Source organism: Bombina bombina, chromosome 5 (genome assembly GCF_027579735.1).
Source record: "Bombina bombina isolate aBomBom1 chromosome 5, aBomBom1.pri, whole genome shotgun sequence".
NCBI lineage: Eukaryota > Metazoa > Chordata > Amphibia > Anura > Bombinatoridae > Bombina > Bombina bombina.
The window spans coordinates 663,792,237-663,814,049 of NC_069503.1; positions in this window are offsets into that span (position 1 = coordinate 663,792,237).

Here is a 21,813-nt window from a genome sequence, read left to right on the forward strand (position 1 = left end):
AACAGTATTACCAAAATAAAGACAATTAACAGGCTTTGAAGAGCCAAGGTTTTATTGTTGTACTATGTTAGGCTAAACATGATGGCCATGTAGACCACCACCGAGAGGCCTGGAAGTAACAGGGATGAAAGTGCTAAGAATAGTACTACTTGAAACAACCGAGTTAGCCATGGGTCTTTGCCCAAGACCGCTTGGTTTGTTTTTGGGTTGGGTGCGGCTAATCATGCAGGCCATATAGACCTGCCACCATTCGGTGTTGTATCAGGTATTAAACTAATAAGAACAGTACTACCAAAATAAAGCCAATTAACAGGCTTTGAAGAGCCAAGGTTTTATTGTTGTACTATGTTAGGCTAAACATGATGGCCATGTAGACCACCACCGAGAGGCCTGGAAGTAACAGGGATGAAAGTGCTAAGAATAGTACTACTTGAAACAACCGAGTTAGCCATGGGTCTTAGTCCAAGACCGCTTGGGTTTTTTTTGGGTTGGGTGCGGGAAATCATGCAGGCCATATAGACCTGCCACCCGCATAAATGTATGAATTTAGTGCAATATGAAATGGGGGTTAAATATTATAAATGTGATTAAGTTAGTTTTTTAAAAGAATTTTTTAATAGGTTTTAGATTTCCAAATATTTTTTATATATTGGAGATTCTCTCCTCTCTTTATGTTAGGGAATAGGTGAAGATATAGAATGCACATCTCTTTGACTGTTTGTGGTGCTAGTGCCTATGTATTAAGGGAAATATGGTATACTAGTTACCCTCCCACAGACAGGTAGTGAGTGCGGGAAAATTGAAAATTTAAGTTTGGTCTGAGAATAGAATCAGTCATACAATACATGTCCCTTGAGAAAGTCTGCCTGTGAGCAGAGGAAACGCGTTGGGTGTTCTATATTCCCAAGATATGAGGAATATTGAGTTTTAAATTTTTATATTTGAGAAAGTTGCTGTATTCAAGCCTGAGCAAAGAGGTGGAATTGGAAGCTGCTGGTCGGCATAAAGAGGAAACCTTTACATGGACTGTTCATGTACATAACCATCAAGCTACTTTTGAGCTACAGGCACTTTTATCATCATTATCTTGTAAGTGTATTTTTATATATGTAGGTGTGTCTCCTGAATAAACTCTACTGTGAATCGTGGATGCGCTGTTTTCTTGTTTTTCCTACACATAGTTTTTGCCTCTACGGGACGTACACAATGGAAGCCCCGTGATACACCAGCTGCACCGGATCTGATTCAAGCAAGACCTGTGGAGTGTTTGTAAGGAGACACCCGGTCCTTCCTTTTACTCGTTGTGGACATCGGCAAAACAGCTTTAACCTGAACTGAACCAAGTGCGGTTTGTAACCATTTTAATTATATCTTGTTTGCCTTGGGAACCACTGCCAAACAACTTAAAAAGAACAATTGTGGTACAAATTCGGAGCGGTAATAGACTAATCGTAACTTTGTTTGTAGCTACACGCTTACATTAGGAGATCTGCTTATGACATTTTAACAGCAATTTTCATTTATTTTGTTATTACTTTTTATTAATTTATCTGACGACAGTTGTTGTGTACAATATTTTACCTTGGTATTTGTGTTTATACTAACCTTATTGCAAATTAACATCTGTAATTATTCTATTTGGATAACACCGAGGGTGACTATAGACGTGTGCCTCCATTTGCAAACAGTAGCGCTGTTAGTATTTTTTCAAATCTTACTACCAAAATAAAGCCAATTAACAGGCTTTGAAGAGCCAAGGTTTTATTGTTGTACTATGTTAGGCTAAACATGATCGCCATGTAGACCAACACCGAGAGGCCTGGAAGTAACAGGGATTAAAGTGCTAAGAATAGAACTACTTTAAAACAACCGAGTTAGTCATGGGTCTTAGTCCAAGACCGCATGGCTTTTTTTTGGGTTGGGTGCGGCTAATCATGCAGGCCATATAGACCTGCCACCATTCGGTGTTGTATCAGGTATTAAACTAATAAGAACAGTACTATCAAAATAAAGCCAATTAACAGGCATTGAAGAGCCATGGTTTTATTGTTGTACTATGTTAGGCTAAACATGATGGCCACGTAGACCACCACCGAGAGGCCTGGAAGTAACAGGGATGAAAGTGCTAAGAATAGTACTACTTGAAACAACCGAGTTAGCCATGGGTCTTAGTCCAAGACCGCTTGGCTTTTTTTTGGGTTGGGTGCGGCTAATCATGCAGGCCATATAGACCTGCCACCATTCGGTGTTGTATCAGGTATTAAACTAATAAGAACAGTACTACCAAAATAAAGCCAATTAACAGGCTTTGAAGAGCCAAGGTTTTATTGTTGTACTATGTTAGGCTAAACATAATGGCCACGTAGACCACCACCGAGAGACCTGGAAGTAACAGGGATGAAAGTGCTAAGAATAGTACTACTTGAAACAACCGAGTTAGCCATGGGTCTTAGTCCAAGACCGCTTGGCTTTTTTTTGGGTTGGGTGCGGCTAATCATGCAGGCCATATAGACCTGCCACCATTCGGTGTTATATCAGGTATTAAACTAATAAGAACAGTACTACCAAAATAAAGCCAATTAACAGGCTTTGAAGAGCCAAGGTTTTATTGTTGTACTATGTTAGGCTAAACATGATGGCCATGTAGACCACCCCCGAGAGGCCTGGAAATAACAGGGATGAAAGTACTAAGAATAGAACTACTTTAAACAACCGAGTTAGTCATGGGTCTTAGTCCAAGACCGCATGGCTTTGTTTTGGTTTGGGTGCGGCTAATCATGCAGGCCATATAGACCTGCCACCATTCAGTGTTGTATCAGGTATTAAACTAATAAGAACAGTACTACCAAAATAAAGACAATTAACAGGCTTTGAAGAGCCAAGGTTTTATTGTTGTACTATGTTAGGCTAAACATGATGGCCATGTAGACCACCACCGAGAGGCCTGGAAGTAATAGGGATGAAAGTGCTAAGAATAGTACTTCTTGAAACAACCGAGTTAGCCATGGGTCTTAGTCCAAGACCGCTTGGGGTTTTTTTGGGTTGGGTGCGGCTAATCATGCAGGCCATATAGACCTGCCACCATTCGGTGTTGTATCAGGTATTAAACTAATAAGAACAGTACTACCAAAATAAAGCCAATTAACAGGCTTTGAAGAGCCAAGGTTTTATTGTTGTACTATGTTAGGCTAAACATGATGGCCATGTAGACCACCACCGAGAGGCCTAAAAGTAACAGGGATGAAAGTGCTAAGAATAGTACTACTTGAAACAACCGAGTTAGCCATGGGTCTTAGTCCAAGACCGCTTGGGTTTTTTTTGGGTTGGGTGCGGGAAATCATGCAGGCCATATAGACCTGCCACCATTCGGTGTTATATCAGGTATTAAACTAATAAGAACAGTACTACCAAAATAAAGCCAATAAACAGGCTTTGAAGAGCCAAGGTTTTATTGTTGTACTATGTTAGGCTAAACATGATGGCCATGTAGACCACCACTGAGAGGCCTGGAAGTAACAGGGATGAAAGTGCTAAGAATAGTACTACTTGAAACAACCGAGTTAGCAATAGGTCTTAGTCCAAGACCGCTTGGCTTTTTTTGGGGTTGGGTGCGGCTAATCATGCAGGCCATATAGACCTGCCACCATTCGGTGTTGTATCAGGTATTAAACTAATAAGAACAGTACTACCAAAATAAAGCCAATAAATAGGCTTTGAAGAGCCAAGGTTTTATTGTTGTACTATGTTAGGCTAAACATGATGGCCATGTAGACCACCACCGAGAGGCCTGGAAGTAACAGGGATGAAAGTGCTAAGAATAGTACAACTTGAAACAACCGAGTTAGCCATAGGTCTTAGTCCAAGACCGCTTGGCTTTTTTTTGGGTTGGGTGCGGCTAATCATGCAGGCCATATAGACCTCCCCCCATTCGGTGTTGTAACAGGTATTAAACTAATAACAACAGTACTAATTAACACAACCTAGTTACCATGGGTCCCAGAGCATATGTTTTATTATTATATTTTGTAAGGGTAATCATGCAGGCCATATAGACCTGCCACCATTCGGTGTTGTATCAGGTATTAAACTAATAAGAACAGTACTACCAAAATAAAGCCAATTAACAGGCTTTGAAGAGCCAAGGTTTTATTGTTGTACTATGTTAGGCTAAACATAATGGCCACGTAGACCACCACCGAGAGACCTGGAAGTAACAGGGATGAAAGTGCTAAGAATAGTACTACTTGAAACAACCGAGTTAGCCATGGGTCTTAGTCCAAGACCGCTTGGCTTTTTTTTGGGTTGGGTGCGGCTAATCATGCAGGCCATATAGACCTGCCACCATTCGGTGTTGTATCAGGTATTAAACTAATAAGAACAGTACTACCAAAATAAAGCCAATTAACAGGCTTTGAAGAGCCAAGGTTTTATTGTTGTACTATGTTAGGCTAAACATGATGGCCATGTAGACCACCCCCGAGAGGCCTGGAAATAACAGGGATGAAAGTACTAAGAATAGAACTACTTTAAACAACCGAGTTAGTCATGGGTCTTAGTCCAAGACCGCATGGCTTTGTTTTGGTTTGGGTGCGGCTAATCATGCAGGCCATATAGACCTGCCACCATTCAGTGTTGTATCAGGTATTAAACTAATAAGAACAGTACTACCAAAATAAAGACAATTAACAGGCTTTGAAGAGCCAAGGTTTTATTGTTGTACTATGTTAGGCTAAACATGATGGCCATGTAGACCACCACCGAGAGGCCTGGAAGTAACAGGGATGAAAGTGCTAAGAATAGTACTTCTTGAAACAACCGAGTTAGCCATGGGTCTTAGTCCAAGACCGCTTGGGTTTTTTTTGGGTTGGGTGCGGCTAATCATGCAGGCCATATAGACCTGCCACCATTCGGTGTTGTATCAGGTATTAAACTAATAAGAACAGTACTACCAAAATAAAGCCAATTAACAGGCTTTGAAGAGCCAAGGTTTTATTGTTGTACTATGTTAGGCTAAACATGATGGCCATGTAGACCACCACCGAGAGGCCTAAAAGTAACAGGGATGAAAGTGCTAAGAATAGTACTACTTGAAACAACCGAGTTAGCCATGGGTCTTAGTCCAAGACCGCTTGGGTTTTTTTTGGGTTGGGTGCGGGAAATCATGCATTCCATATAGACCTGCCACCATTCGGTGTTATATCAGGTATTAAACTAATAAGAACAGTACTACCAAAATAAAGCCAATAAACAGGCTTTGAAGAGCCAAGGTTTTATTGTTGTACTATGTTAGGCTAAACATGATGGCCATGTAGACCACCACCGAGAGGCCTGGAAGTAACAGGGATGAAAGTGCTAAGAATAGTACTACTTGAAACAACCGAGTTAGCAATAGGTCTTAGTCCAAGACCGCTTGGCTTTTTTTGGGGTTGGGTGCGGCTAATCATGCAGGCCATATAGACCTGCCACCATTCGGTGTTGTATCAGGTATTAAACTAATAAGAACAGTACTACCAAAATAAAGCCAATAAATAGGCTTTGAAGAGCCAAGGTTTTATTGTTGTACTATGTTAGGCTAAACATGATGGCCATGTAGACCACCACCGAGAGGCCTGGAAGTAACAGGGATGAAAGTGCTAAGAATAGTACAACTTGAAACAACCGAGTTAGCCATAGGTCTTAGTCCAAGACCGCTTGGCTTTTTTTTGGGTTGGGTGCGGCTAATCATGCAGGCCATATAGACCTCCCCCCATTCGGTGTTGTAACAGGTATTAAACTAATAACAACAGTACTAATTAACACAACCTAGTTACCATGGGTCCCAGAGCATATGTTTTATTATTATATTTTGTAAGGGTAATCATGCAGGCCATATAGACCTCCCACCATTTGGTGTTGTAACAGGTATTAAACTAATAACAACAGTACTACTTAACACAACCTAGTTACCATGGGTTCCAGACCGCATGTCTTGTTATTATATTTTGTAAGGGTAATCATGCAGGCCATATAGACCTCCCCCGATAGGGTGAGTAACAGGTATTGAAATGCTAATAACAGTACTACTTAACACAAACTTACCATGGGTCCCAGAGCATATGTCTTATCATTATATTTTGTTAGGGTAATCATACAGGCCATATAGACCTCCCCCGATAGGGTGAGTAACAGGTATTAAAATGCTAAGGACAGTACTACTTAACACAACCTAGTTACCATGGGTCCCAGAGCATATGTCTTGTTATTATATTTTGTAAGGGTAATCATGAAGGCCATATAGACCTCCCCCGATAGGGTGAGTAACAGGTATTAAAATGCTAAGAACAGTACTACTTAACACAACCTTACCATGGGTCCCAGAACCAGAGCAGATATCTTATTATTATATTTTGTATGGGTAATCATGCAGGCCGTATATACCTCCCCCGCTAGGGGGAGTTACAGAGATTAAAGTGCTAAGAATGGTACTACTTAAAACACAACCTAGTTACCATGGGTCCCAGAACGCATGTCTTATTATTATTTTGTCAGGGTAATCAGGCAGGCCATATAGACCTCCCCCAATAGGGGGGGGTAACAGGGATTAAAGTGATAAGAAAAGTACTAATTAACACAAGCTAGTTACCATGGGTCCAACACCACGTGTCTTGTTATACTTTGTCAGGGTAATCATGCAGGCCATATAGACCTCCCACGATAGGGGGAGTTACAGGGCTGAAAGTGCTAAGAATAGTACTACTTATCACAACCTAGTTACCATGGGTCCATGACCGCATGTTTTCTTATTATACTTTGTCAGGGTAATCATGCAGGCCATATAGACCTCCCTTGATAGGGGGAGTAACAGGGATTACAGTTCTAAGAATAGTACTACTTAACACAACCTAGTTACCATGGGTCCCAGACCAGATGTTTTGTTGTTATACTTTGTCAGGGTAATCATGCAGGCCATATAGAACTCCACTGAAAGGGGGAGTAAGAGGGATTAAAGTGCTAAGAAAAGTTTTACTTAGCACAACCGAATTACCATGGGTCCCAGGCACGTGTCTTGTTGTTATACTTTGTCAGGGTAATCATACACTCCTTATAGACCTCCACCGATAGGAGGAGTTACAGGGCTGAAAGTGCTAAGAATAGTACTACTTAACACAACCTAGTTACCATGGGTCCAAGACCGCATGTTTAATTATTATACTTTGTCAGGGTAATTATATAACTAACAAATCTATCTATTTCTCTTCTATCGATTCTATCTAACTATCAGTCTATGTATATCTATCTATCCTATCTATCTATATATCTATCTATCTATCTATCTATCTATCTTGTGTCTGGACTGTTTTGAGACAGCCACTTGTGTTTTTGACAAATTTGAAGTAGGAGGACAGACCAATCATCTTCTTCCATCTCCCGGTTCCAAAAATGAAGGCCATATAGACCTCTCCCGATATGGGGAGTAACAGGTTGTAGTAAACTGCTAAGAATAGTACTACTTAACACTCCACGGGTCACAGACCGCAAGTCTTATTGTTATACTCTGTCAGGGAAATTATATATATTTCCCATCTATTTATTTATCTATCAAATCGATCAAACTATCAAACGTATCTATCAAATGTAGATTGCATCTATTGATCGATGTAATTCGGATCAATAAAATGTATATTACATATTTTGGTTGATGTAATTCGTATCTATCAAATGTATATTGCATCTTTGGATCGATAACATTTGTATCTATCGAATGGATATTGCATCTATTGATCTATGTAATTTGTATCTATCAAATGTATATTGCATCTATTGATATATGTCATTTGTATCGATCATATGTATATTGCATTGATCGAGCTATGTAATTTATGTATCTATCTATCTATCAAATCTATCTATCTCGTGGTTGTGCAAATGGTCTGTTTGCAGTTGTTTGTGGTGCGTTACACTTGGAGTTTGCTCTGTCACTGTGAAGCGGCTGTAACCCTTACACTACCTGATAGATACAACATCATAACTGATGTTTTAAAGCACGTTATTGCAAACTATTTGGGGATGTTAGGTGATTTAGGCCCTTTATGGGTTAAAAGCAGACTCTGCATCAACTATGTAATTTTCCATGGGAGTTTTGCCAGGGATCCCCCTCCAGCATGCCAAAGTCCCGGTGTTAGTCCCCTTGAAACAACTTTTCCATTACTATTTTGGCCAGAAAGAGTCCTTGTAGGTTATAAAGTTCGCCTGCCTATTGATGTCAATGGCGGTTCGCGGGTTCGCGAACAATACAGGAAGTTCGAGTCCGCCGTTCGCGAACCGAAAATTTTAAGTTCGCGACATCACTACCCAGTGCTCCAATCTCATTGGTGGGTCATTAATTAGAATTTAAAGACACAGGGGATAGAGCATGCTGTGTAATACCTTTACAATAATCAAATTGCATATCCCATAAACCAATAGAAAATTTCTTAGTTTAACTATAACACTTATTACACTCAAACTAATGCTCTTATTAAGACTATTGTATATATATATATATATATATATATACATATATATATACATATATATATATATATATATATATATATATACATATATATATATATATATATATATATATATATATATATATATATATATATATATGTATAGGGAAAATGCAAGAAAGGCCAATGGGAAAATTTGGAAAATAAAAATTAGATATATATCTGACTTTATGCAACAATTATTTAGAGCAATTATTTAAAATAAAATGCGAAATCAGCACTAAAGATAGCAGCAAATATAAAAGGTTAGGTAGTTAAAGCATATATATATATATCATGAATACAAGATAGAAATATCAATACACATGCATAAATAAATATAACCATAATTGCAAATGTAATTGTTGATATAAACAGGGAATACCACCATTTATGTCCAGTGATTGATAAAATCATATTCGGAATTTAGGCCCAGAGGTCTTTTAGTCTGGAGCCTAAAGATCCAATACATTTCTTGCCTAGATAGAATCTTGAAATGGTCCCCCCCTCTTTTTTGGGGTAGTACTTTTTCTATTATCATCCATTTCAGAGAGCGACAATCCTATCATGTCGCTGAACGAAATGGGAGACCAAAGGTATACCACTTTTGCCCACTCGTATGGTAGACAAGTGTTCTTGAATCCTTGATCTGAAATCCCTGGTGGTCAAATCTATGTACTGCAGTTCAAAATCTGAGCACCAGAGGAGGTAGATACAATAAGATGATCTGCAATTCAAACAGGATTCAATATCAAATGTTTCTCCAGTTACTGTTGAAGAGAAAGAGGTCCCTACTTGGACATATTCACAGGCTTTGCACTGTGAATAGCCACACTTGAAAGTACCCCTATGCCTGAGCCAGGAGGACGTTGATGAGGTTACTGGGATTGATTTCTTAAACATGGACGGAGATACTGAATTCCCAATGGTCCTGTTTCTCCTATAGGAGAACCTACATCCATTCTTAGCAATCCCTGCAAGGGCATCATCTGCTACTAGTAGGCGGAAATGATTTTTGACTATGTCACAGATTTCCCCATACTGGGCAGAATAGTCCGTGACAAAGGTTAATGTGTTACTTTGTTCTCTCTTGGGGGGGACCCTATCTCTTAGCAGTTGTTCCCTAGATAGGGAATTCACTTCATATCTAGACCTTTTAATTACCTTTTTATTGTAACCTCTCTGTAGTAGGTGTAATTCCAAATCATCTGCATGCTTCTCATAGCTAAGGGGCAAGGTGCAGTTACGTTTCAAACTTACAAATTGCCCCTTAGCAACAGAGTATGGCATTTGCCTTGGATGACAGCTCCTAGCATGTAGGAGACTGTTTCCTGATATCGTTTTTTTGTAGACTTCTGAGGTGACTCTACCTGATGGCCAACCTTTGAGTTCCAAGTCCAAATAGTGCACCATGGTCTTATTATATTCAAATGTAAAATGCAGGTTCACATCATTAGTCCCCAGAAAGTCCACAAAACATCTAGCCTGCTCATTGTTACCCCGCCAGACGAACAACAAGTTGTCTATATAGCGGAGGTACAACATAATGGCAGGCCTGAAGGGGTTCCCATCTGCAAAGATGCTGGACCGCTCCCACCAACCCATGAATAGGTTGGCGTAAGTGGGCGCAAATTTCGCACCCATGGCAGTCCCGCATCTTTGATGAGATTGGAGCACTGGGTACAAAGTTTTGTCAGTTTTTAAAGATTTTAAGGACCATGAGTATGGCTATCCTAGCCGAAACATGTCAGTCTGTTCAGCAGGGGATTATCCCTTCTCTCTATGTATCTAATTTTAATTGTGATTTAATAAAGTTCTTTTTACTTTTAACTTATGGTGCTTAGCGGACTTTCTCTTTTTTGTGGATCTGCTTTTGCCACTTGCTAGCACTGCCCGCTGACTTATTGGACCATAAGGACTCCCTCAAAGCAAGAATGTTTTATACCCGGTGAGACCTGTATATATAATATATATATTTTTTATACGTTTTTTCACAAAAGATCTTCAAGCACTTTAAGCACTTGGATACCCGGTGATGCTGTAGTTCTCATCTGTGCACACAGTGCCGATATCAGGGGGCCCCATTTGACCACAGGCTCTACTCCAGAACACCTTTACCCAACGGGACAACAAAGGAGGCTTGGTCTCCCCCATGGACCAATCCGAAAGGAGGATTAGGTCACGCCCAAGACACAGGCGCTTCCTGCATGTTTGAGGGAACGCTTACTCCGCGCACAGTGGACGGGCCGTAGCCCGGGTAAGCAAGACAAGAGGATTGGATCTCGTTCCCAGGCTGTCGCTCCCTGGCTGTCAGACGCTCCCAGACTGTCAGAGAGGAAGCTTACTCTGCGGATGGTGGACGGGCCGTTGCCCGGTAAAGCACGACAGCCGGTGAGTGAATGAGTGCCTGGTTTAACTGCAATAGCTGGCTTGTTTGATATACTGCTTCAAAGGGGCCCCCCAGGAGTGACCTTTTTCTGCTAGTGTGACTTAGGTTACGGAATACCATTCAGGTCCCTGGACTAATTCATTGGTTTTTGAGAGTGCTTTTTACGATAACCATATGGACTGCTAGTGATATGTATTAGGCACACCGGGTATAGAGAAGTACATCTTTTAACAGTTCCGTTGAAGCTCACTTCATTTACTTGCATACATATACCCATGATTTTTGAAGGGGTAGTCTATTGGTTCCAATCTGATACTGCAAGGAACTGCAATTCTAAATATTTCATTATTGCTACTCAAGTATAACGACATTGGGTCTTTGCAGATATTACATTGTTACTACTATTTTTGGCTACTTAATATGTTTGTTAGATGATTCAATAGGTTGAGACACCCCCCCTTTTTTCTGTTTCTATTTATTTAAGTGGCAGGCCACTGGTCTCGGCCTATTAGAATTACCATGCAGCAATTACAAGAAGAAACTGCATTGGTGTCTTGTTTTTCCCTCAAGAAGGTAGAAGAGAGAGATGTGGATAATAGAGAATTGGAGCATGTTTTTCACAGGATCGTAACAACTTTAATTTGCCAATGTTATTTGATGATATGGAACATTTGCTTGTTAAAGAAAAGAAATTAAAATGGGACATTTGGACTCTTGAAAAATATCTGGCACAAAAGATGATTCCAAGGGGTCTCAGGATGAATAAATTTCCTACTTTTGAGACAGAAGATCAGGAATTCATAGACATGTGGAATAATGTGTTAAGTGACTGTTCAATAAGGTTGATGAGACTTTTGATTACTTTTAAATCTAATCTTTTGGTTGTGATTAGATCAGAGATTGATGAGGTTCAGCTGCTGTTGAATAATTTTTGTAATGATGCTGACTATCCCAATTTTGATAATGTATTACAACAGACCTTATTAGAGGTCAAAAATGAGTTAGTAGGCATCAAACATAATAAATTCATCAGGGATAAAGCTGATTATGACAGCAATAAGGTTTACATTTGGAGTAAGAGCCAGAGGTCACAATTCAGGAGATCTCAGAATCTCTCTAGAGGTGGCAGACGTGGGAGGGGCAGGAGACATAGAGGTAGAGGAAACAAAACTGTGTCCTTTTCTGAAAGTGAGGCAGATTCAGATGGTGACAGCTCACAATCAGAAAATGAGGAGGCCTTTCCCCAAGAGTTAGTAGCTATGAATACCAACTATAACAGAATGGGGGGCTATAATCTTCCTTCACGAGTAAGGGGTAGCAGGCCAGGATCCAATAGGGCCAGGGCCTCACACAACACAGTATATACTAGAGGCAAGCAGAATCAATATAATAGATACCAGCCATCTTCTAACCACTCTAACGATTCCTATCCCCCCACACAACAAAGTACTAGCAACTATTCCTATCCATCTACACAATATGGGGCCAATAATTACTCCTACCCTTCTACACAGCAGGCTATAAATAGTGGCCAACAAAGAGATGATGAATTAGCGCAGCTGGAACAGGTTTTTCGGATAGGCCAACATCAGAGGGATGGGGGGGCACAAACACACAGATACCCCAGCAAGGAAGATACCCGCTAAGACAGACCCGAGCCCCGTCCAAGTATGTACCGTCCTAAACTTGTCCAGCCATATTCTGACCATTGATGAGAATAGAGTATTATTGTATGGCCTGGGTTTTGTCCCAACTGTGAATTTTAACTTGTTTAAAAACCATGTTGGATCTCAACAAATTTGTTCGCAATATCACTTTGCGGAAACACTTTGGGGATACTAACCAGGAACAGACATTAACAACATGTGAACAGTATGCCCACAATGCCTTGTCCAATGAATTAAGTTTTATGGAGACATGTGACCTGATTGCTCTGGGTGAGTTGGAGAGAGAGGGACTTACATCAGCTGATGCGGTAAATAATAATACTATCAAAAGATATCGTAACCCCTCTACCTTCTACCCAATACAGAGCAGAGGCAACGTCATTGAAACTTTCTATAAACGAGTAGAAACTGACTTGAGACAATTGTCCTTAACTGGGATGACGGGCACCAAGAATCTAACCCGGAAGGAATTGGCCCTCAAATCACTTGAACAGAACGATAAACTAGTGATCAAACAGGCAGATAAGGGGGGCTCAGTGGTAGTGATGGACAGGACAGACTACATCAGAGAGGCCCTGAGACAATTGGAAGACAAAGACAACTATGAACACCTCAAACAAAACCCTACGAATAAATTCCAACTTGAGCTATTGCACCTTCTGGATGGAGCAGTAGAGGATGGTCTAATTGATTTGGAAACATCCAAGTATTTATATGTTGAACATCCAGTGATCCCTCTATTTCACCATCTACCGAAGGTGCACAAGACCCTAGATAATGTAAAGGGAAGACCTATAGTCAATGGTATTGGTTCAATGTTGGAACACCTTTCCGAGTGGCTGGATGGTATATTGCAGCCCTTGGTTAAGGCCCTTCCCAGTTACACTAGGGACTCTAAACAGGTGCTGAACAAGGTAGAGAACCTGAGGTGGTTACCGGATTGCGGCTGGCTCACTGTGGATGTGGTCTCACTTTACTCCTCCATACCCCATGTTTGGGGCCTAAAAGCAGTGGCTTACTTCTTGGAGATTGGGACCACGCACAGTGAGCCATTCAGGGCATTTGTCTTGGAGGTGACAAATTTTCTCTTGTCACATAACTATTTTCAGTTTGAGGGGGAATTCTATCTGCAAAGATGCGGGACCGCCATGGGTGCCAAATTTGCGCCCACTTACGCCAACCTATTCATGGGTTGGTGGGAGCGGTCCAGAATCTTTGCAGATGGGAACCCCTTCAGGCCTGCCATTATGTTATACCTCCGCTATATAGATGACTTGCTGTTCGTCTGGCGGGGTGACAATGAGCAGGTGAGATGTTTTGTGGACTTTCTGGGGACTAATGATGTGAACCTGCATTTTACATTTGAATATAATAAAACCATGGTGCACTATTTGGACTTGGAATTCAAAAGTTGGCCAACAGGTAGAGTCACCTCAGAAGTCTACAGAAAACCGATATCAGGAAACAGTCTCCTACATGCTAGCAGCTGTCATACAAGGCAAATGCCATACTCTGTTGCTAAGGGGCAATTTGTAAGGTTGAAACGTAACTGCACCTTGCCCCTTAGCTATGAGAAGCATGGAGATGATTTGGAATTACGCCTACTACAGAGAGGTTACAATAAAAAGGTAATTAAAAGGGCTAGATACGAAGTGAATTCCCTATCTAGGGAACAACTGCTAAGAGATAGGGTCCCCCCCAAGAGAGAACAAAGTAACACATTAACCTTTGTCACGGACTATTCTGCCCAGTATGGGGAAATCTGTGACATAGTCAAAAATCATTTCCGCCTACTAGTAGCAAATGATGCCCTTGCAGGGATTGCTAAGAATTGATGTAGGTTCTCCTATAGGAGAAACAGGACCATTGGGAATTCAGTATCTCCGTCCATGCTTAAGAAACTAATCCCAGTAACCTCATCAACGTCCTCCTGGCTCAGGCATAGGGGTACTTTCAAGTGTGGCTATTCACAGTGCAAAACCAGTGAATATGTCCAAGTAGGGACCTCTTTCTCTTCAACAGTAACTGGAGAAACATTTGATATTGAATCCTGTTTGAATTGCAGATCATCTTATTGTATCTACCTCCTCTGGTGCTCAGATTGTGAACTGCAGTACATAGGTTTGACCACCAGGGATGTCAGATTTAGGATTCGAGAACACTTGTCTACCATACGAGTGGGCAAAAGTGGTACACCTTTGGTCTCCCATTTCGTTCAGCGACATGATAAGGATTGTCGCTCTCTGAAATGGATGATAATAGAAAAAGTACTACCCCAAAAAAGAGGGGGGGACCATTTCAAGATTCTATCTAGGCAAGAAATGTATTGGATCTTTAGGCTCCAGACTAAAAGACCTCTGGGCCTAAATTCCGAATATGATTTTATCAATCACTGGACATAAATGGTGGTATTCCCTGTTTATATCAACAATTACATTTGCAATTATGGTTATATTTATTTATGCATGTGTATTGATATTTCTATCTTGTATTAATGATATATATATGCTTTAACTACCTAACCTTTTATATTTGCTTCTATCTTTAGTGCTGATTTCGCATCTTAATTTAAATAATTGCTCTAAATAATTGTTGCATAAAGTCAGATATATATCTAATTTATATTATCCAAATTTTACCATTGGCCTTTCTTGTATTTTCCCTATACATATATATATATATATATATATATATATATACAATAGTCTTAATAAGAGCATTAGTTTGAGTGTAATAAGTGTTATAGTTAAACTAAGACATTTTTTATTGGTTTATGGGATATGCAATTTGATTATTGTAAAGGTATTACACAGCATGCTCTATCCCCTTTGTCTTTAAATTCTAATTAATGACCCACCAATGAGATTGGAGCACTGGGTACAAAGCATTGTCAGTTTTTAAAGATTTTAAGGACTATGAGTACGGCTATCCTAGCCGAAACATGTTAGTCTGTTCAGCAGGGGATTATCCCTTCTCTCTATGTATCTAATTTTAATTGTGATGTAATAAAGTTCTTTTTACTTTTAACTTATGGTGCTTAGCGGACTTTCTCTTTTTTGTGTATATATATATATATATTTACACACACACACATATATATATATATATATATATATATATATATATATATATATATATAAACAAATTCTATATAAAAAAAAAGCCTTTTATTTTAGTACTGGCAGACTTTCTGCCATTAATTAAGATGGCAATGACAATTGTGAGGTGGGGGAAGGAAGAGGTGGGGGAAGGAAGAGAGGGGTCAGGTAGAGATCAGGGGGTTGTATGTGTCAGGTGGGAGGTTGATCTGTACACTAAAGCTAAAATTAACCCTGCAAGCTACCTAATTTAACCCCTTCACTGCTGGGCATAATACAATGTGTGGTGTGCAGCGGCATTACCAAAAGGCAACGCCAAAGCAATATATGTCTGCTATTTCTGAACAAAGGGGATCCCTGAGAAGCAATAATTTGTACCATAATTGCACAAGCTGTTTGTAAATAACTTCAGTGGGAAACCTAAAGTTTGTGAAAAAGTTAACAATTTTTTTATTTGATCGCATTGTCATGGTGTCATGAAGTATACCAAAATGGGCCTAGTTCAATACTTTGGGTTGTCTACTAAAGAAATATATTCATGTGAAAGGTTATTACGCATTCCTGACAGATATCAGTGTTACAATGTAACTATCGCTAATTTAAAAAAAAAAAAAATGGTTTGGAAATAGCAAAGTGCTACTTGTACTTATTGCCCTATAACTTGCAAAAAAGCATAGAACATGTAAACATTGGGTGTTTATAAACTCAGGACAAAATTTAGAAACTATTTAGCATGGGTGTTTTTGGTGGTTGTAGATGTGTAACAGATTTTGGGGGTCAAATTTAGAAAAAGTGTGTGTTTTTTTTACATTTTGTCATCATATTTTATATTTTGATATAGTAAATTATAAGATATGATGAAAATAATGGTATCTTTAGAAAGTCCATTTACTGTCGAGACAAACGGTATATAATAATATGTGTGGGTACAGTAAATGAGAAAGAGGAAAATTACAGCTAAACACAAACACTGCAGAAATGTAAAAATAGCCCTGGTCCCAAACGGTAAGAAAATTGAAAAGTGCTGTGGTCACTATGGCCCATATTTTTCAAGCTCCATACGGAGCTTGAAGGGCCGTGTTTCTGGCGAGTCTTCAGACTTGCCAGAAACAGCAGTTAGGAAGCAACGGTCACAAAGACCGCTGCTCGATAACCTGTCCGTCTGCTCTGAGCAGGCGGACACACATCGCCGGAAATCAACCCGATCGAGTACGATCGGGTTGATTGACACCCCCTGCTGGCGGCCGTTTGGCAGCGAATCTGCAGGGGGCAGTGTTGCACCAGCAGCTCTTGTGAGCTGCTGGTGCAATGCTGAATACAGCGAGGTCTGGCAGACCTGATCCGCAGTGTCGGATCAGGTCCGCCAGACCTTGATAAATAGAGCCCTAAGGGTTTAATCCTATAGTTACTGGAAAGCATTGGTGCAATACTAAAATGGTATAATGCATTAGGTTATTTATTTATTTGTTTACATGAAAATTTATATTTAGAGAAATTATATCTTATATATTTGACCTTCAAATATGATACAGAATAGATTGTTTTGTAGTATGTGTAGCACATGGTGATTTTTTGAGTACAAGTTACCAGCTTCTTTAGGCAGCAATTTGAAACATAATTTTATAATGAGTTCTAACAAAACAGCTGTCCACATGTGGTTCTCTGGTACTTTATATTTACAACAATCTTGTGCTTAAAAGTTGTCTTGATCAGAATTATATTGGCACAAGGGAGTCTGTATTTAAAATAGATTTTAGAAACAAAGAGGTGAGGCCTTGTAAAGCTAATTTGCATACCCTTTCTCAGAACCCATTGCTCCTGTGGAAACTATTAACTTGGGCTTTTTTAAGTTTAAAAAACATCTGGTTTGTTTAGATGTAAAGATGTGTTAAACAATGGGCTAATTCATATTATTTTATTGACAGTAATTTTTATTCCCTTCAACTTTTTACTCACCATAACTTAAACTGAGACTGATTTGGGTACATTCAAATATCAATTGACTAATTGTATTATAACAATTTTTAGAGACACAGATGGGGAAAAATGTTATATCAATTACAGGCTTAAGAACTAAAGAGGAGAAATACATGCTACAGATCCTGTGGAAAAAATAATGAAAAATAATTTTTACTACATGTAATCAAAGATTATTGAACTAAAAAAGTAGCATTTGATTTTTTTTTTTTTTATTATTGAATGTGTCTTTGCCATTACTTGGTAAAAAATTTTTAAACATAAAATTATCTTACTGAGATTTTAAGCACATTTTACACAAATACACACTCACAGATAATGTTTTCTTTGGAACCTGTCTGCCCGTCTTCACATTGAGCGGGAAGGGGACAACATATAAGTTTTGGCCCCTGTTCTTGCTGGATTGTTCAGAGGACTTTTTACTTACTCAGTTTGGGTGATTTATCAGAGGTTAAAAAGCAGTGATCATACAACTGTTGCTTCATAAAGTGAATGTAAATTCAGACGAATCAGTGCCTGGTTTTTAATAATCCTATTAAAATTAAGGGCACTTTAATTCATCAAAATTTACATCTCACTCGTTTTCTTCAAATACTTACCTTTTAATCTTCACAGCCGTTCCAGCGATTTCCCCGGCTGTCGGATGCCTCTTCATACGTCAGAAATGATGAATCCGGCTTCCTCCAATCACGGCTTCACCCCCGGGGATACATGGCCTGAGGCAATGCCGTGATTGGAGGAAGACGGATTCATCATTTTGGACCCACAAAGAGGGCTTGTGACAGGCGGAGGAAGAGCTGCAGCAGCTGTCAGAATTAAAAGGTACATTTTTGAAGAAAACGAGTGAAATGTAAGTTTTGATGAATTAAAGTACCCTTGTTTTTTATAGGATTATTAAAAACCGGGCACTGATTCATCTGAATTTACATTCACTTTAACTTGCATTAAATATGCTCTATGCTCTTATCTCAATGGTTCCAAAGCAGGCTCTGTTTTGCTTAGTACATGCTTAGTGCATTTTTATATATATATATATATATATATATATATATATATATATATATATATATATATATATATATATATATATATATATATATGTGTGTGTGTGTGAAAGCAGTGTTCTTATAGCAGGTACATCTGAGACTGGGTGTTTAAAAAAAACAAAAAACTACATACACATTAGAATTAACAGCTATTGTTATAAAGAAACCAGCAGAATGTACATGTTCATCTTAAATTGTACTTATCTTTAATCAATCCATTCAAAGGGTTTTTCAAGTATCCAATAACATTCTAATGTCATAACCCATAGCTCATCTTCTTATGAAAAGTGTAAAAGCCTTTAATTAAACACTCATACAGGAATTACATTAATCCCAATCTCATACCTGTAACTAAGGACCAGGGCCGCCACTAGAAATTTTGGGGCCCCTGACTTAACCATTGATCAGGGCCCCCTTTTGACATGTGCAATTTTTGACCAAGTGACTAAAACGTATATGCACTTTATTCTTAGTAACATATATACACACACACACACTCATACACTGAAATACACACTCACACATAAGGATTCACATATACTGTAGACACTCTAGCAGACACGCAAAGAAACACACTCAGACACAGACACTCAGCACTTGTTTACATTGACCTGACAAGTAATGAGGTAAATTACAGTTTTGCGAAAAAATGAGATTTAGAAAACAAAATATGGAGTTCTGATTATATTTTTGCAAAGGAAGATGCCAACTAAATGATGACAACAGCATGCAGTGGCTGAAAGGAAGGGCCCTGAACTGCCTAAACAATAATTTAAAGGTTAAATGGTGGATTGGTGACTTCCAGAAAGGTCTTGTTAGTCTCAAAGTCTGTAGAAAGATGTGAATAATCAGTAGTAAGGTCAAAATGTCCTAAAAAGGAACAGACAATGTGTATGTGCATAGTGGTTTAGTGCACACTCAGAAATCCTCTCAAATGCTAATACTTTACTCCTTGTAATAACAATTCCCATGCTCAATTAGCACTCTGCTGTAGTACCCACTGGTGGTGGCTGCCAAAATGTTGTAATGTAATGTAATGTTTAGTTCTTACCTCATGGGGCCCCCCTGGCCCATTGGGCCCCTGACAGGAGTCACCCCTGTCACCCCCTGATGGTGGCCCTGCTAAGGACCTACCCAATAATCAGTAAATTGGCTTACATTTAAATGGACACAAGTTCTAAAATTGTTGGTGGGGATGCAACTTCTATCTGAAGTCAATATGTAACCAAAAGCTAAAATGTGCAGAATTCTTATAGCATTATAGGATAGGATGTATGATTTTTTTTAAAAAAAGATTATTTAAATTCCATTGGAGAACTTTGATTATGAATTTTCACTTAAAAAAATCTTTGTTGAAGGCACTACTGTTTTTTTTTTTACCAGCTTCACTGCATCTACACAGCTCCTATGATATTGTTCCTCAGATATCAACAGGTTCATCCAGGATGTGCAATTTTAGTATATGTATCTTTATAGGGTATTGTTTACATTTTGCCATTTCACTTATGAATGCTTCAGTTATGTTACATTCTGAACACAAGTGCTGTATTATTTTTAATGGTAACCAGTTTCTGTTTAGAATCCCCAGATTATATTTATTATGCATGCATTCTTTGCGGAGTGCACAACATTCAATATATTATGTCTTTACCCTGCCCCTGTATCATGTGACAGCTATCAGCAATCAGACTCATATATGCATACACTGTGAACTCTTGCACGTGCTCAGTAAAAACTAGTGCCTCAGAAAGACAATTTGGTAATAGAAGAATATTGGAAAGGTTTTTTTTTTTCTTAATTTTTTTATTGCATGCTCTTTCAGAATCAGGATAATTTATTTTTATTTTAGTGGCTCTTAAATAAATAGCTTCTTACGATACGATACGATCGTAAACGAATATGATCGGGTTGATTGACACCCCCTGCTAGTGGCCGATTGGCTGCAAATCTGTAGGGGGCGGAAATTGCACTAGCAGTTTACAAGAACTGCTGTTGCAATGATAAATGCCAACAGCGTATGTTGTCTGCATTTATCGATGTGCAGCGGACATGATACGCTACTTTCAAAATGAAATAAAAAGCAATGGCACCACTAGGGGGCAAACTCTCCCTTATTGGATTAAACCTTGGTTTGTGAGATCAATCCAATATCGTTTAATATCGCACGACAATACTGTTCAACAAGAAAGGGGGTGTGGGAATATAATATTATATTCCCACACCCCCTTTCTTGATGATACGCTACTTTGTCTTATGTCCGCTCGCACATTGTTAAATATGCCCCTTAGCATGGAGAGAATTCAACAGCAGTACAGGTATTCTTAGCTTTCATAAAACATGTTTCAAGCAAGATTTTGCCAAAGGCTTTTGCTCATATTCAGTTGACATATTACTAACCAAGACAGGATATCAAAAAAGTTAAACAAAGTTGAAATTATATTTTTAACTTAAACTATTTTTTATATGTATTTTAATAAACATGCACTCTTTTATAATTATAAAAAATATTATTTAGGGTCAGATTGTGAGTGACTTGTTAACAGTTCCGCACAAACGATAAAGGCCTTTATCCGATATGCAGCGTCGCCTGCAAAAGCCTGCGACGCCAAATTTTGGGCTGGTTTGGTATCACATATATGAAGTAACATAGAAGTTACGCTCGTATATTTCTGCCTTCGGCCGTAGTTTTTTGGCCCATAGACAGGTATACCAAACCAGCGCAGTTTGGTATCCAATATACAGCGTAAGGACTTACCTGGCGAAAATTGAGAAATCCTACTCCATTTTCACCTCGCCACAAATTGCAGGCGTAGTACGCCTTACGCTGTCTATTGGAGCCCCATTACTCCCTAAACTAGCTGCTAAATAAAACCTAACACCTAACGCATGCGCAATGTCTATCTACCTGTCAACCGCAATCCCCCGCCGCAATCCCTAATAAAGTATTTAACCCCTAAACCGCCGCTCCCGGACCCCGCCACCACCTACATTAAATGTATAACCCCCTAATGTGAGCCCCCTACACCGCCGCCATCTACATTACCTACCCTTAATGTGAGCCCCTTACACCGCCGCCATCTACCACACCTACCCCCTAATGTGAGCCCCTTACACCGCCGCCAT